General features: G+C 46.4%; 1 long non-coding RNA gene across 1 annotated transcript in view; it reads right to left on the reverse strand.

Annotated features, from left to right (window-relative positions):
• Positions 1–12191, reverse strand: part of LOC106806966 — a 14120-nt gene extending 1929 nt beyond the window's left edge. The window contains exons 1-2 of the long non-coding RNA XR_001393606.1: positions 12180–12191; positions 4047–4050 (exon numbers count right to left, since the gene is read on the reverse strand). This is a non-coding gene — a long non-coding RNA (uncharacterized LOC106806966). The remainder of the gene's footprint in view (positions 1–4046; positions 4051–12179) is intronic.
• Between the last annotated feature and the right edge of the window lie 2640 nt (positions 12192–14831).

Raw genomic sequence — 14831 nt, forward strand, 5'->3', positions numbered from 1 at the left:
GCTGCTGCTGCTGCTACCAAGAACCACCACAGCTTGACTACCAATGCTGCTGCTGCTGCTACCAAGAACCACCACAGCTTGACTACCAATGCTGCTGCTGCTGCTGCTGCTGCTACTGCTGCTACTACTACTGCTACTGCTGCTGTTGCTGTTGCTGTTGCTGCTGCTGCTACCAAGAACCACCACATCTTGACTACTAATGCTGCTGCTGCTGCCGGTGCTGCTGCTGCTGCTGCTGCTGCTGCTGCTGCTGCTGCTGCTGCTACTGCTGTTGCTGTTGCTACTGCTGCTACTGCTGTTGCCATTGCTGCTGCTACTGCTGTTGCCATTGCTGTTGCTACTGCTGCTACTGCTGTTGCAAGCTCTACTGTTCCAACTTTCGCTGCCACTGTACTGCTATTGCTAATGAAAGTGTGAATCAAACGAAATGTGATCAAATGTCCTGATTCCCTGTTTTATACTAATAGAAACTTCACTGTTTTGTTTTAGGGTTAGTTTTGATGCGAAAATATATGTTTCAGATCTGAAAGTCTGAAATCTAGGCGAGAGATGGCGCTACGCCTAAATGATCGCCATTTTGGTTTTCGATTATCGCGCAAATAAAAGCAATAAAATATTCCAGTCAAATTACTGTAACGAAGAATCTAAAACACAATATAATTATATATTACATTTAGGTATGATTAGGTAGGTAGGTAAATTTAACAAAATCGAATGAATCTAGATGGCCATGTTCATTTTTGCCAAAAAGTGGACGTGGCTCGAATGTAGGTCAACTGGCGTGCCCCAAAATAGGACGTTCACATCTCTCCCATAGGAGTAACAACTGTATGCAATTTGAAACATGTGGGTTAAACGGTTCTCAAGTTATCGTTGACAGTAGCCAAATGTTGACGGACGGACAGACGACGGACGACACCCCATGGCAATAGCTCATCTTGACGATGTCAATGTGAGCTAAAAACTGTGACTGATGCTACTGCTACTGATTATCACATAGTTCTATTATTGGAAGATAACCACAAACGGATGTACACATGTCAGAAGACATAAAATCTATTTCTCAGTCACGGGTAATTTTTTATTAAAAAATAAAATGAAATAAAAAGAAATAAACTGTCTTTCCAAATCGCATACGTGTAGCTATGACAACAGCACATCTAAGAATAGAACGGCCATCGATTGAATGCCCGAGGTATCTAGGTCTTATTAACATTCCTTCAAAATGCCACAATGTGAGCACTATTCTTTATTGCCTGCACTGCCTCAATTTTCCAAGTCACCGTGTTATGATGTACAGTACAACATATCCATGTAGCATGAATATTCATCATATCCATGTTTTATTCTACACTTTAAATTAACTCTCTGTGCAGATCTATCTAGAAAGATACGTTTGGTAGAGTGCCTAGTCCTAAAAATCCAAAATAAAAAAGGACAATTCCATGGAAATTTCAGTTAAGGATTTTGATTTTTAAAAATCACCCAGTCTTTCTAATCAAGGATTTAGATAGCAAATACACATACACACCACCTCCACATTCCTCCCCTACACACATACCCTCAACATGGTCCATCTTTTTATATTACTTTATAAGCTTTTTGACTGATACCTTTCCAATCTGAGGCACGGACAAGAAGGTTACCTGCTGATGCTTCTTCTCCCGCATCTCACATTTTCTCGCCAACCTACACGCGCTGTGGGGTACACACGCACAGCCGAGGGGTGTTACATTGTCACCCCCACCCCGTTACAAATTAACAAGATGATCGATAATCGTATTACGAGCACTCGCTCACACGCACCAACCTCCCTCATTAATTACGATAAATCATTTTACTGAAGAATGGTCGCATCCCAGCAACAGCCCCCCCCCCCACCTCCTTGACGACATTGATCTGCTTCCGCTGCTACATCCTGCTGTAGACATGAGTCAATTTGAGTCTGTTTACGGGAGTCATGTTACCTGGTTGCATTCACGATGGATATAGCGTTAGTTTGGTGGGCGTACGAAAAAACTAGTCGGCGAATTTCAGCAGAGAAAACGCAATGCGATTAACAACTAGACAGAAGTCGAATGAAAAAGCTAGCAGCAGGAATGCGACCATAACTGCGGTGTTTGCGTTGTGATGTAATCGTAGAGCATACAGTAGCAGGCAATGATAGCAATAATGGAAATGCTTTTAGTTACAGAGTGGTTTAGAGTTACAGAGAATTAGAATGATTCTCGTCATTTCTGGTGGGATCCTGGCAACGAGTGAAAGCTGATCCCATGTAATCTTTCAGTGGGTTAGCTAGATTAGCATGGAAAGCCATCAAACATTGGCTACTAGAAAGGATCATTCCATGTCGGCATGTCTGCACTTAATTACGACTGATGCATGACTGCATTAAACGTGGGATTACAATGAGAAAGTGGAACTTAATCACAATGATACACTGAACTCAGTCTAACGACGTTTTCCTTGTGACTACCAAATTAGAAAAACTTACAAACATGGTCAAGGTAAAGGAGGGAATCTTGGGCCATCATATACGATGGCCGTTTTCACACTCCACTTCTTGGAAGAAATACTAACGCTACAGTACACATTAACTATTAATTCATCGTAAAGATGTTAACATGAGTGCATATTGGATCTTTTAACACAAACACCTCTAATAAAGAGGTAAAATTGCACAGTGGATAGCTACTACATCAGTGTAATAAACATAGATTAAATTGCAAATATGAATAAAATATGGGACATTAAAAGAGGAAAGGGTGATAAAATAATAAAGTAACAAGCAGGTGGTAAAAGGAAAATTATGATTGGGCATGATAGCGAAGAGGGCATATAAGATATATGACCCAATTGAATGCATCAACTATGCTATGTGCATCTTGTTTGTATTTTTCTGTGTGTATGCCATGATAGGAACTTGACAACAATTAGTTACTTCCCATTTATTGATTACTTACTTATAACAAAATTTAATGTTTTTGAGTTTCAACTTTTATGATATTAAAGCAATTATAGTGCAGTGATGAAGTATCAATGTACCTGGTATTGTCATAAATAATATAAGAATGAAATGTCATTGTGTGGACATTAAAAGCTTAAGTGCAAGGGGAAATAGTCAAGATAAACTACAAGAAAGAAAGACTACTAACATTAAAAAAACAAAATTAGGGGTCCTGTCACCACATGCATTTAACATGCCTTCATTTTACAAAATGATGTTAAACATAAAATGCAGCTTACTACAAATTATATTATGACTATTAAGTGTATTATGACAAATATATATATATATATATATATTATCAAGAGCTAATAATACCTAGGTATTATATTAGCTCTTCATATTAATTATATATATTTAAACATATATATTATTTCAGCACATCGCCTGTGACATGGCTTTGCATGATTTAACAGTGCTCACCTTTGATACCTTTCACCATGGCGACAGGCGGTGCTGTGTCCACGGCAGCTGTAAATATATTGAACATTAATCAATCACTCCTTTAATATAGTGATGCTGAACGTGTAAGCTATAAGCACCGACATTAAATATTAAATCATTGCGTGTATGCACAGTGTTAATTAGAATGCATTTGTAAATTTGCACACCGACAGGATGCATATTTCTTCTCCCATGCCTGTAGCGGAATCTTACACATGTATCAGATTCCAGTGCAGGTGCATAGATGCGATAACTCAATTCCCGTGAATGTTTTTGCACTGTACAGTCTCTAGGGACCAAACACAATTAATTTTCCAACTCTGCTCGAGGTAGTGGGTTGCTTGGGGATATACGAGCGTGAGTTATGTGAATCAGAGACAGTTATAGTTGCTGACGCCGACGTGTGCAAAAAGTTCACTCGGCTGCAGTTATATAGTATAGCATGAGGCTTTGCTGCTGTTGATGTGTCTTTCAGGTTTACTGCTGAGTTGCAGTTTTAACATAGTGCAAGGTTTAGATTTAGTAAGTGTACCTGGGGAACTTTAGTTTCCACTGGTGCAGTCACGTGTCACTTGTTTAAGCTAGAAACTTTTACTACACTGCCGGTGAAGGCGCATGTAATCTCATGTTGTTAATTTTACCAAAGTACTGTTGCTAATTTTAGAAATAAATTTTTAATTTAACAATAAATGAGTCACACTTGGTAGGTTATCAACATTACGTTTTTCTAAAGCTACTAGAATAGTAGATGTTGATCAGTCTTTGTTTAGCAGATCGAAACACCCCTCAAAAAATAACATAAACATAATAAAATAACAGAGGATAATTTTACATAAGAATATGGTTCTAGGGTTTATATTAATTGTAATAACCAAAATATTAAATTAATTGTGAATATTAAACCGCAATTCTTTTACATACAGAATATATATATTCGTGCACTGTACATGCGCGAAAAGGCCTAAACCATTGTATGAACATGCCGTGCCAATTGATTTTTCCATAACAAGCATGAATTTCACAGTTACCAGGAGACCAACTGTAAATTATATATAAGGAGTGTATAATATGAGAATACATCCCCCTATGTGTACGTGCGTACATGCGTGTGTGCGTGTGCATGCTTGCATACGTGCGTGCGTGTGTGCGCGTTTCACTTCACAAACAATGATAGCAATGTACAGCCCACAAAAAAGTGACCAGGTAGAATTTCATTTGGCAGGTCAGAAATAATTTATCTTAATTCAGGAGCCAAGACGGATTATGAAGTACTACACACGATGCCACGCAGAATATGCACACGAGTATATTTACCATCCACAGCTTACCTTTGGCATTATTGATTTTACAATAATGAGAACTCAGGTGATCCCTTATTGAAACGGTATCCATCACCCCATGAAAACTCTAGCATTCGTTGTATCCTCCTGATGATGACAGAAACACTGCAGTGAAACAACGAATCATCGGAGGATAAGATGGCGATCAAACAAAACGCGGCAACATCAAGTGGAAGTGTCAGGAATCATAATAATTGCATTCCCAGGCTTTTAAAATGTTTAAGAAAGAGAGCACCATAGGGGCCATCAATCAAGTCACACTGCTGCTTACCATATGAGAGCAATGTGACTGGAGTAAACACTTTGCTCAGCAATGCAAGCTAAATAATGCATTAATGTCCTTACATGTGGCAAGCACAGTAATTGACCTACTCTAGCCCAAGTGTCTGCAGCTTCTAAAGCCACGGAAAACGCTAATGAGGAAATGTGCATGTGAGCTGTGCAGCATTATCCAAGTCACCGAGCTGGAATAGAAAACATGATTGTTTGTCGCCATGAGACACTGAACCCCCCCTGAAACATAAAGATACCCATCAACAGGGAAAAAAATATAATTTTTATTTTTCGGGAGCTACTTTTCAAGCTCGCGTGCATGAAAATAGCACTCTAAAAATTTGGTTTGCATTGAACTCTATGCAAATTTCCGGGGGCTCTTTTTGGCATTTCGGGGGCTCTTTTTGGCATTTCAGAGGCTAAATCGCCCCGAGCGCCCGTGTATTTTTTTCACTGCCCATCAGGCATCATTACAGAAGACAGCAAATTTCTCATCACATATTCGCATATATAAATAAATATATAAATAAACATGTGTGCCTTCGCTCCTGCGTGTGAGGTAAGGAACACAAATAGTACGTAAGGACATCATGCACAGGGATCAACTAACCCACATGTTACTTCACAATAGTGTTAGACTTACAGCCAAACCGTGCAAGAGTTGAAAGGTATAAACTGAATCTCCCTTTCAGTGCTATAAGACTATAAGAGTGCTGTAAAGTAGTTTGAAAATAATTATGACTTTCTACGGAAGATGTTGATGAGACTGTGGATTGCATGTGTAAATAGACTTTAACTAAGGCACGAACTGTGCTGGTAAAGGGACTATATAAAAGGTATCAATCCAGGTTTCAATGAATTGATGTTCACTCCCTCTATGACTGGGTTTACCAGGATGCAGGTGAGATAGAGATGGAAGCACTAGATGACACTCTGTTGTTCACTTTTAGTGAATAAAATGATCGAGATGGCAATTATCACAATCAATGTTTATGGAGTGTAGGTTACTTAAAGAGACAGTAGCCTCTAGGATCTTACTGCATAAAACTGTACTTACTGTATAACCAATCATCTATACCCACACGTATTTGTTACCAGATACCTAATTTAATTGTTATAATTAATTACACATCAACGCTACGAAATTTGAACGACGCCATGACACCCGCGACCGTGCTGCCACCCCGAAAAAGTTGCATATTTGACAATTTATTTTGCACGTTACAGACCAAGGGCTGATCACAAAATTGCAATCATATTTATACCTAAATGCTATTTAACCGAACGATATTCATTTTAGGGCAAATTTATCCATATTATAACTGAAACTATATGTCGTTTATAAAATATTACAATCCTTTTGCTTTTAAATGAATAAATAAGAAACACCTTCGGTCTGTAGCCCTTGGCTGGAAAGTGGTTTTGCGCAACTTATCAGATCGTGCGCTTTGAGTGGCGCCACCGTCGTTGTGATCAAACTGTAGTCGTTAGTTTTAAAACGTTTTTTAATATTTCTAATGGTGATTAAACCATGAAACTTTTTATGTAGCGTAATTATAACCTAAATTAGCTGAAAATAACCCTAGAACCTAGAGTGAACTCTCACTTTAATAATTATTCTTAACTGCGCACATTGTTTTATTGCTCCTATAGATTACTGAAACAACTTTGATACATGCGACTCTCATACTGTACATCTACATACGAGATCACATTGTATTGTAACCAGTGTGTGAAACCTTACTTAATGAAAGTGTCAATGACACTGTAGCTCACCACAAAAAAGGACACAAATGAGTGAGTAAGAAGAAGTCAGTTTTAATTGAGCAACCATCGACGTACATTATAGAAACGATTGCCATCTGTATATCGCAATAATAATTTATAAACCAAAATGAATCACAATTTGTGACCGTAGATGGCGCTATACCTGCTTTGTAGCGATGGCGTTTGAAATAAATAGTTGTGTAATGTTTTGTAAATCTTTACTCTAATATAGACGAAACCCGACCTAATTTGCATAAGTTTTTTTTAAATAACATAAACCCCTAACCCTGTATTCTCACATAACGACTACAAATGAGGCAAAATGTTCGCCGTTTGAAGCCTGGAACATGCACTTAATCGCCAATTCCACCCCATACTGCCAAAAAAAATTGCCGGTCCAGTGAATCGAAAGAGTCACGCAGTCTCGACTAGGCCCTACAGATATAATAGGCCACGTTTATTAAGATATGAGCATAAGCACCCAGTAACAACTATAACCACTGCTATCAAGATTGTTCCAAAACCATGTCAGGGATAGACGAGAATGGATCCATGGAAGTAGTTCATATAACGCGGTTGACCAGCGAAGATCTTGACCGGACGACTACGATCGGACCGACGACCCATGGCCAATCGGGTCGTACAGGGGGTCGCGCGAAACTTGGAATCCTTACGCTTGCATTCTAAGAGTCTTGAAGATGGTCGCACGTTCGCATTGCCGCAGTTTCGGGCACACACATACCAAATCTTCTAGGTAGAGATAATTGGGCAACATCAAGGTAAACAGCGAAGCTTGCACAACATATGATTATGAGGATTTCGAAATGCAGTTATATCCATATAAATATAAGCAGGGTCGTATACCGTTCCTTTTTCAAATGTGTTTGGTCACCTTTTGTATCAGAATCATTGAAATGATTATAATAAATTAATTGGAATAAGATTTAAATATGCAGATAAAACTGCCTCGCTCAGTCTTGGCACATCGGTCGACAAAACACGGCAAACCGCTCCTCGGCGGTCACCGCGGGCAGCGATAACTTTGCCTCCCAACCCAACGGGCAGTGGGCGTGAACACATCGCTATGAGCGGTGTGGTTGAAACTCAGCCAATGTTTTCAAGTTTGCCCCAATCTTGAGATTGGTCAGACCAATACTCGGGAATCCCGCAGTTTGGGCAGGCCAATCGCTGCACACCTCCGGCGTCAACGTCATGATGAATTGCGTTGCCGAAGATTCGCCAATTTGGGTACAACAGCAATAGCTACAAGCTTGAAACGATGTCAATAAGGTGAGCGTAAAAATATGTGCGTGCAATTTGGAAGATAAAATTTTGCATACTACTTGTTATAATATAGCTCTACTCAAGTCATGTGTACGTAGCGGTGCACACCTTCGACCCGTCCGCTCCGCCTTAACACAGAAAGGTTTGAACATATTCGACTAATCACATCAGACAGGGGATGTAAGATATGGCAGTATGCTATGAGGTTACTGTTACTTGATCCCATAGCAGGTTCTATCCCAGCGCAAGTCTTGTATGCGGAATTTATTTGATCTGCGTATCTCTTAGCCTGCCCCAATAAGGGATGACTTCATACACACGATCGAACGATTCTGAGAGTCCTGCTTTCACAAATTATGAGCATTTTTTGGCACGTGTCATTTTTAATTTTCTCTAGGCTTCCATCTCAGCACGACGGCAGTACTTCAACCAACCGTGACCTATTTAGTCAATTTTCCAACGAGCACCAGAACAGCTTCAGCTATCCGTTATCCGTTGGCCAAAGGATACGACGAGAAAATATCTGCCGGGAGTAGGTAGAGAAACAAAATGCAGAGTTATAAAGTCGATAGCAGTGAACATTTTGTACACAATTGGAATACCAAATGAAGCTGTTGGTATATGTATTGGTGCTTAAATGAAGCGAGCGGTCGAGCGAATTTGCCGATCAACGCTTTCTACACTGCTCTCACCGTATGTCTCTTGCATTTCTATTGGTTGTTTGTGCACACCTCGATCCGGCGTTCGGCCGTGTAGCCCGACGTTGACACTATGAGCATTGACTGGCATTTACCAATTGTATTAATAACTTGATTCATACTGTTTGGCGAGCCGGAGAGAGACACAGCAGAAACATCAAAGACCTTTGGTACCAGAAGCTCGTTCGATAGTTATTCATTTCTACGGCCATTCATTTTTTGCTTAGAGTTGAAGACGAACTTCATCCCTCAGACCGTCCAAGTCCATTACGCTGTCTGAGGCTGCATGCACCGCTACGTCGGATTGCGCCAAGCCTGTCGGTCGTACCGCCCATGCTCGCATGGCTCCAACGCCTTGGCCACCCACCCACTCGGTCGGCCGTCTTGTCTGCCATGGCCCTGCTTTCGCCACACTAAATTCTCCTTTGCTGCGGCGCTGGCGAGGCGGTGCAAGTCCACTTAGGGTCGTGTGTCGCACGCGTTCCGAACTCGACCATCGTCCGGCGCGGCCGTCTGCTTGGTCCGACAGGTATCTCGGCACTTCAGCCCCAGCAAGTTCCTTGCTCTGCCCCCACCTCCAACTCTGTCGCTTCGCTGTCGGCTGGCGAGGACGTCAAGTTCATTGGGGTGGTCGTGCATTGGGGGCATTCCACGTCGACTCCAACATCAGTCGGCGTCGGCCGGCTCTTTGGTCGACAGGCATCTCCGCGCACTCAGCCCAGCAGTTCTTGCTCTTTAGGGTCCTCGCCGCCGACATCATCTGACCATTCCACCGTTCCGGGGAGCGTCTTCCCCTCGGTACGGCTCAGGTTATTGTACACAGACCACTTCACACGGTCCCGTGCTCTGTGGCCTGTATTCGACCGTAGGTACCACGACTCGACCACCAGGTATGGCCAGTCGGCATGGCCCTACCCAAACTTGACATTGTCGGGGGCGGGTAGAAGTACATACCGCTTCCAAAACAGGTAAGCCTGACGGTTTCACAGTGCTTGTCGTAGCAACCTCTTCTGCGGCCGCTCGGGCCGCTGAAGAGGCATTCTCTTTGGCTCGTTTCGTGCGCCCCAGCGCGCGTCGCTTGCCTCCCCCACTCAACATATTCTGACGGAGCAGAGCCGGATCAGACGTTCGTCGTCGGGCCGTGTGCCACATCACAGGTCCGTATGGGCATGCCGAACCTCCCTATGCCAACAGCATCTATATTCGGGCTGACGCCAGTGGCTTCTCCCCTGCATAGGTTCCCCGGATATGCTGCCCATAGACAACGGGAAATGGCCGTCCCATGTCATCGCGAGTGGTCGTTGACGAACGTCTATGCATTACATACTTACCTGGAGGGTCCGATTGAATCGGGCTCCACCAGGCCGTCCGACTGAGGGTGGGTAGGTGTGTCGTGTGCCTGGTCTTATCTCAATCCCAAGTAAATTGCACCACACCGGGCAGAACACCAGCGGACTCGAAATTTCGCCCCCTAGGTCAAGTGGAGTGTCCTCGGCACCCAAACCGTGAGAAGAACAGTTGTGACGAGGACAGTCTGCCGTCGTCATCCGCCGGTCTGGTCGGGTAGTGCGTAAGCGCTCAGTCCTATTTTGTGAAAGATAATCGCAACAGAAACGAGATGTGCTTTCTGGCTTAGATAGCATGGTATTTTTACCCGATTGGTCACTGGGGGCAGGGCCCCATGAAGCCAATCAGGGCCACAGCCGCTCGTCATGAGTGCACCGCAGCCGGCTGTTGCAGAAGTCCCGCACGGCGGCTTTCTACTTCTCCGCTCCTTTCCTCCTGGCGCACACGTCGCAGCTGCTGACACACCTCTTGATGTCGGCGCCGCATCGAACCGGCCACATGAACCTCTGACGCACAGTCCGCTCCAGCGTCTTCAGTGCCCCGAGGTGTCGACACTTCCGGCCCCATGTAACGAAGTTCATTATTCTCCATTATCTCCCGTCGCATCTCTGGGGGAAGCCACAAGCCTGGCCGCGCGTCGCCGCGCAGGGTGTCCATGACCATGAGATGGTGCAGCAGCCCGGCGTACCTCAAGCTGCTCCAATTATGCCAGAACGGCTTCCCCTTCCCAGGAGAGACTTGCCAAACTCATTGTAGGTGGTTGTCAGCGTGGCCCGCTTCAAAGCAAGGATCTTCTTGATCATAGGGATCCGCCAGTGCTGCCACTTTTCTACCTGGGCGGTGTCCCATCGGTCAAGCGCGCGTCCCCCATCCTGTCTCTGGCACCGGCTCCATGGTCGCTGGCCGATGCCTCGCTCAATCAGCAACGAAGCAGCCCGTCTCGCACTCAACACTGCAGTCTGGGCAGTCAGGCACGCTTACACGCCGTCGACACCAGGGCTGCCGCGAACAATACCGTCCTGGCGTTGCTAAATGAAAGCGCTCCCGGGGCGATGTGTCGATTTCCAATATCGAACGTCCCAGAGGTAGCGATCCACCTCCCGCCAGATGCCACCATGCCTTACTGGGCTCCATTGAAGTTCAGAAGCCAGGTGAGGCGACCGCATGATCGCGCGCACGTGAAGTGTCGGTCCGTGGAGGTTAGTGGCCGAATTGCTTGACGGCGTCACTGACGGCCAGCGAACTCCGGTTGTGGTACAATACTCCGCTGGCGTCTGGGAGACGCGTCCTTACTGGATGTAGGCGATCACGCCGCTCCACTCCCCTTGACACCTGGCGAAAGCACTGCCCCCATACCGGTTGCACATGGCGTCGGTGTCAACGCGTGAAACTCCCCCACATCTGGTAGGCTGGTAATGCCAGTACCCGGGCGCCTCTGGTCAATTTCTGGCTTGAGCGTGCAGAAATCTGCCGACCTGGCAGCTCTCCGTCCAGCGAAACGGATGGCCTTCCCGCGTCAGGTCGGTGAGTGGACCGCCGCCACAGTCCGGCAAAACAGCCAGGGATGAACGCCGCCGATAAATAGTCTGGCAACCAGCCGAGAAAACTCCTCACTCTCGCTAAAAACACCTCCGGTCGTCCCGACACTACGGCCCCAACTTATCCTCGCGGATCACAGCTGAACAACCATCGACGACAACGCACATGCCGAAGGAAAAACGGCACTGATAGGCTGGTCCTTGTGGAACAGACCTAGCACTGGACGGCTTCAGGCACAGTCCCCCGGCCTTCCACGCAAAACGCTCAAACACACGCCAGGGTCGGCGAAGGTATTGTCTACCAGCGCACCACCGAATGGACCGAAAACAATTAAACATCGTCAGGTACACGTAAGCAACTCCTCGCGTCCACTGAGGCCCTTCAAGACCGAGTTCCATTACCGTTCAAAGGTCGGGTGGCATTGACGAGGCCGAATGGCATAACGCGATTGAACTATAGCCTCGCTTTAAATTAAAAAACCGCCAAAACAGCAGCTCTTAGGCTGGCATACCCGGGGATCCATTTCAAACCTGCCAAAAATCACACTGGCCAGATCAAGCGGGAAAACCATGTGGCCCCAGCGAGGGAATCCAAGTATCGTCAATGCGGGGGCAAGGGGTACGCAGCAGCATCCTCCTCGTCAAGCACAGGCGACTCATCTCTTGAGCTTTGCGGGAAGTTGATGCAAAACCTCACTGCCACCGTCCGCTTGGTGACTACGAACTACTGAGAACCCATGGCTATCGCTTAGGGCGGCACGGATACAAGCATCCCAACTTTCGGCGATAAAGCTCCTCGGTCTAAGGCCATGCTGCTGCCAGCGACAACGTCGAGAGCCTGCTTACATCGGGTAAAGGTTACCCGTGTCGATGGTATGCTGACAAACACCCGTGGCCCAACGCTCCACCCTGCTGCAAAACAGATCGCCGTAATCGTAACGCTCTCTATTACGCGCACCACGGGGGTCTGCTCGGTCGTCACATGCTAAGCATACCATCCCGTTGATTCAATACGCTGAGATGTAACGGCACTTGCTGCAACTGGGCCTTCCTTCCGCCGGTTGCAACTCGCCATCAGCGCGACAGTCTCCCTACTGAGGGCCAATAGTCCTCTAAGTGTGGCCAACTCTGCTCCTTGCTGGAACTGACGACCAATCCTCGGACACGGCGCACGTTGACTTACGACAGAGGCACCCGGTTGCCCGCTGTCAGACTCAATACAACAGAGGAGCGATTTGCCATCACAGAACTCCGCCGGCGCGGCGTCCTGCGCATGGGCCAACAAACCGACAGCGTAGGTTCCCGCATGGCCAGAAACCGGGCAGACCAACACCAACGCTGACCACGCGCCACGCACTGCCCTGGCACCAAGCGGCTCGGTGTCCACCGCAGGAATCTCACACAAGTTTTCGGGCTGCACAAAACCCAAGAACGGACGATCGTCGACTAAGGCCGTCCCGCCGTAGAGGGCATGAGTAACCACCCTTTGATCTGAGGTAGCCAGCGAACCCGGTCCAGTTGACAGTGTGCGCCCCATGAAGTCCATGCTAGCACGCCACCAACTTGACTCCCATCTGTAACTACCCAAGCACGCAAGATCGTGCGCAAATAGCGGCTGGCCCCAAACCCAAAGCTTGGGCACTTCAACACTCGCCCAGCGCGGGTCAATGGCCGATGTTGAACGTCCACCACCTCGCCAACGTCGGGGCAGTCCGGCTTCCACCTGATGGCAACCTCTCGTAGGCACCGGCACCGCGCTATCATAATAGGGCACCCTCTGCAACCCTGTGTCAACAGGCAACTCTAACCCGCCTTCCCGACACACTACAAGTCCAACGATACTTCGCTTACATGGGACGGCCTATGTAAGTACGCTGCGTAGCGCGCCCGGATCTCCGACCATTCTCTGGTCGCTCTGTCTGCCGTTTTCCCATTCGGTAGGCTCGAAGCCCTGAATCGGCACAAGACTGATCGCGCGCTATCCCTAGTCCTTTTTCCCGGCTAGAAACCCACCGGCCCAATGGTTCTCGACTCTTTGGTCATGCGACGGGACCCGCCTTGTAAAGGTTGTCGACCGAGGTGATTGATTGTTCACCTGTCCAACCTGCTCAGCCTAGGCGGTGCCCGCCCGCATCCTTCGTGCTGCGTCGGCATAGCTTTGTTGCGCCCATTGTCACTGGTACTGGCCTCGTGGCCCATAAGGTCGAGCTCTGTTACTCGCCGGCGTCTCCATACCCGTTCCGGGCAACTCTCGATACGCAGCGAATGGCCACCTCTCCGCACTCGTAGCAGGTCATTGGTTCTGCGTCCCTGACCAATTGGACCCGTCTCATTAATGGAATCCTCCGACCCGCGCTGCCAGGAGCCCGCCGGGCAGTTGAAGCGCGGGTCCGCCCATTCTAGGTACCCTTAGCATACTGCTTAATTTCCTTGAAGACCCTCAGGGACAGAAAGAACAGCGGCTGATGGCGTTTTCCCGCCCCCCGGAACTGGCTTCCTCAGATTTTCAAAACACTGATGGTGCCACCCTGGGGCTCTTCAGCGTGGGCGGCCCAGCGCACACACCAGCATGTCATAGTCGTGGCTACATGCCTGACTGCTTATGAGGCGTACATCCCCTTTGTTAGGATATACGCGCTAGGGCGGTGGCCCTCGTGGGCAGTTCATGCCACAGTCGCCCCTTGAAGGCATCGATTAGGTGCTCTGAGCCGCCCCCACGCATGCCGACCTCCGTAAAAAAAAAAGCCTTAAAAAACGTTTACCGTTAATAATGAAAAATGAAGCCATTGCCTCCCTGCGACTGACATAAAAAACATAAATACCTTCCACGAAGACCACGCTTTAGCAGAGGGCAGATATAGCTCCAATGCGATTTTCTCTCTACATGTCGATTTGAGATTGAAACAAGACAAATTTGGATCGTCTCTGCAAACGGCCGCCACGCTCATTGAATGCTGTTCATTGTTGTCACAACATAGATGGCGACTCTGTTTGTTAGAAACGAAAAAGCAATGATAAAAAAAAACTATCTAAAAGGCCATAGGCCAGACAGCATTAAATTATTTAAATATTATATCACCGTACATGTAATATTACTAACGTCAGTCTATATGTAATTTTTGTTTATTAACAT

The sequence above is a fragment of the Priapulus caudatus genome, unplaced genomic scaffold, assembly GCF_000485595.1.
Source record: "Priapulus caudatus unplaced genomic scaffold, Priapulus_caudatus-5.0.1 Scaffold187, whole genome shotgun sequence".
Classification (NCBI taxonomy): Eukaryota; Metazoa; Priapulida; class Priapulimorpha; order Priapulimorphida; family Priapulidae; genus Priapulus; species Priapulus caudatus.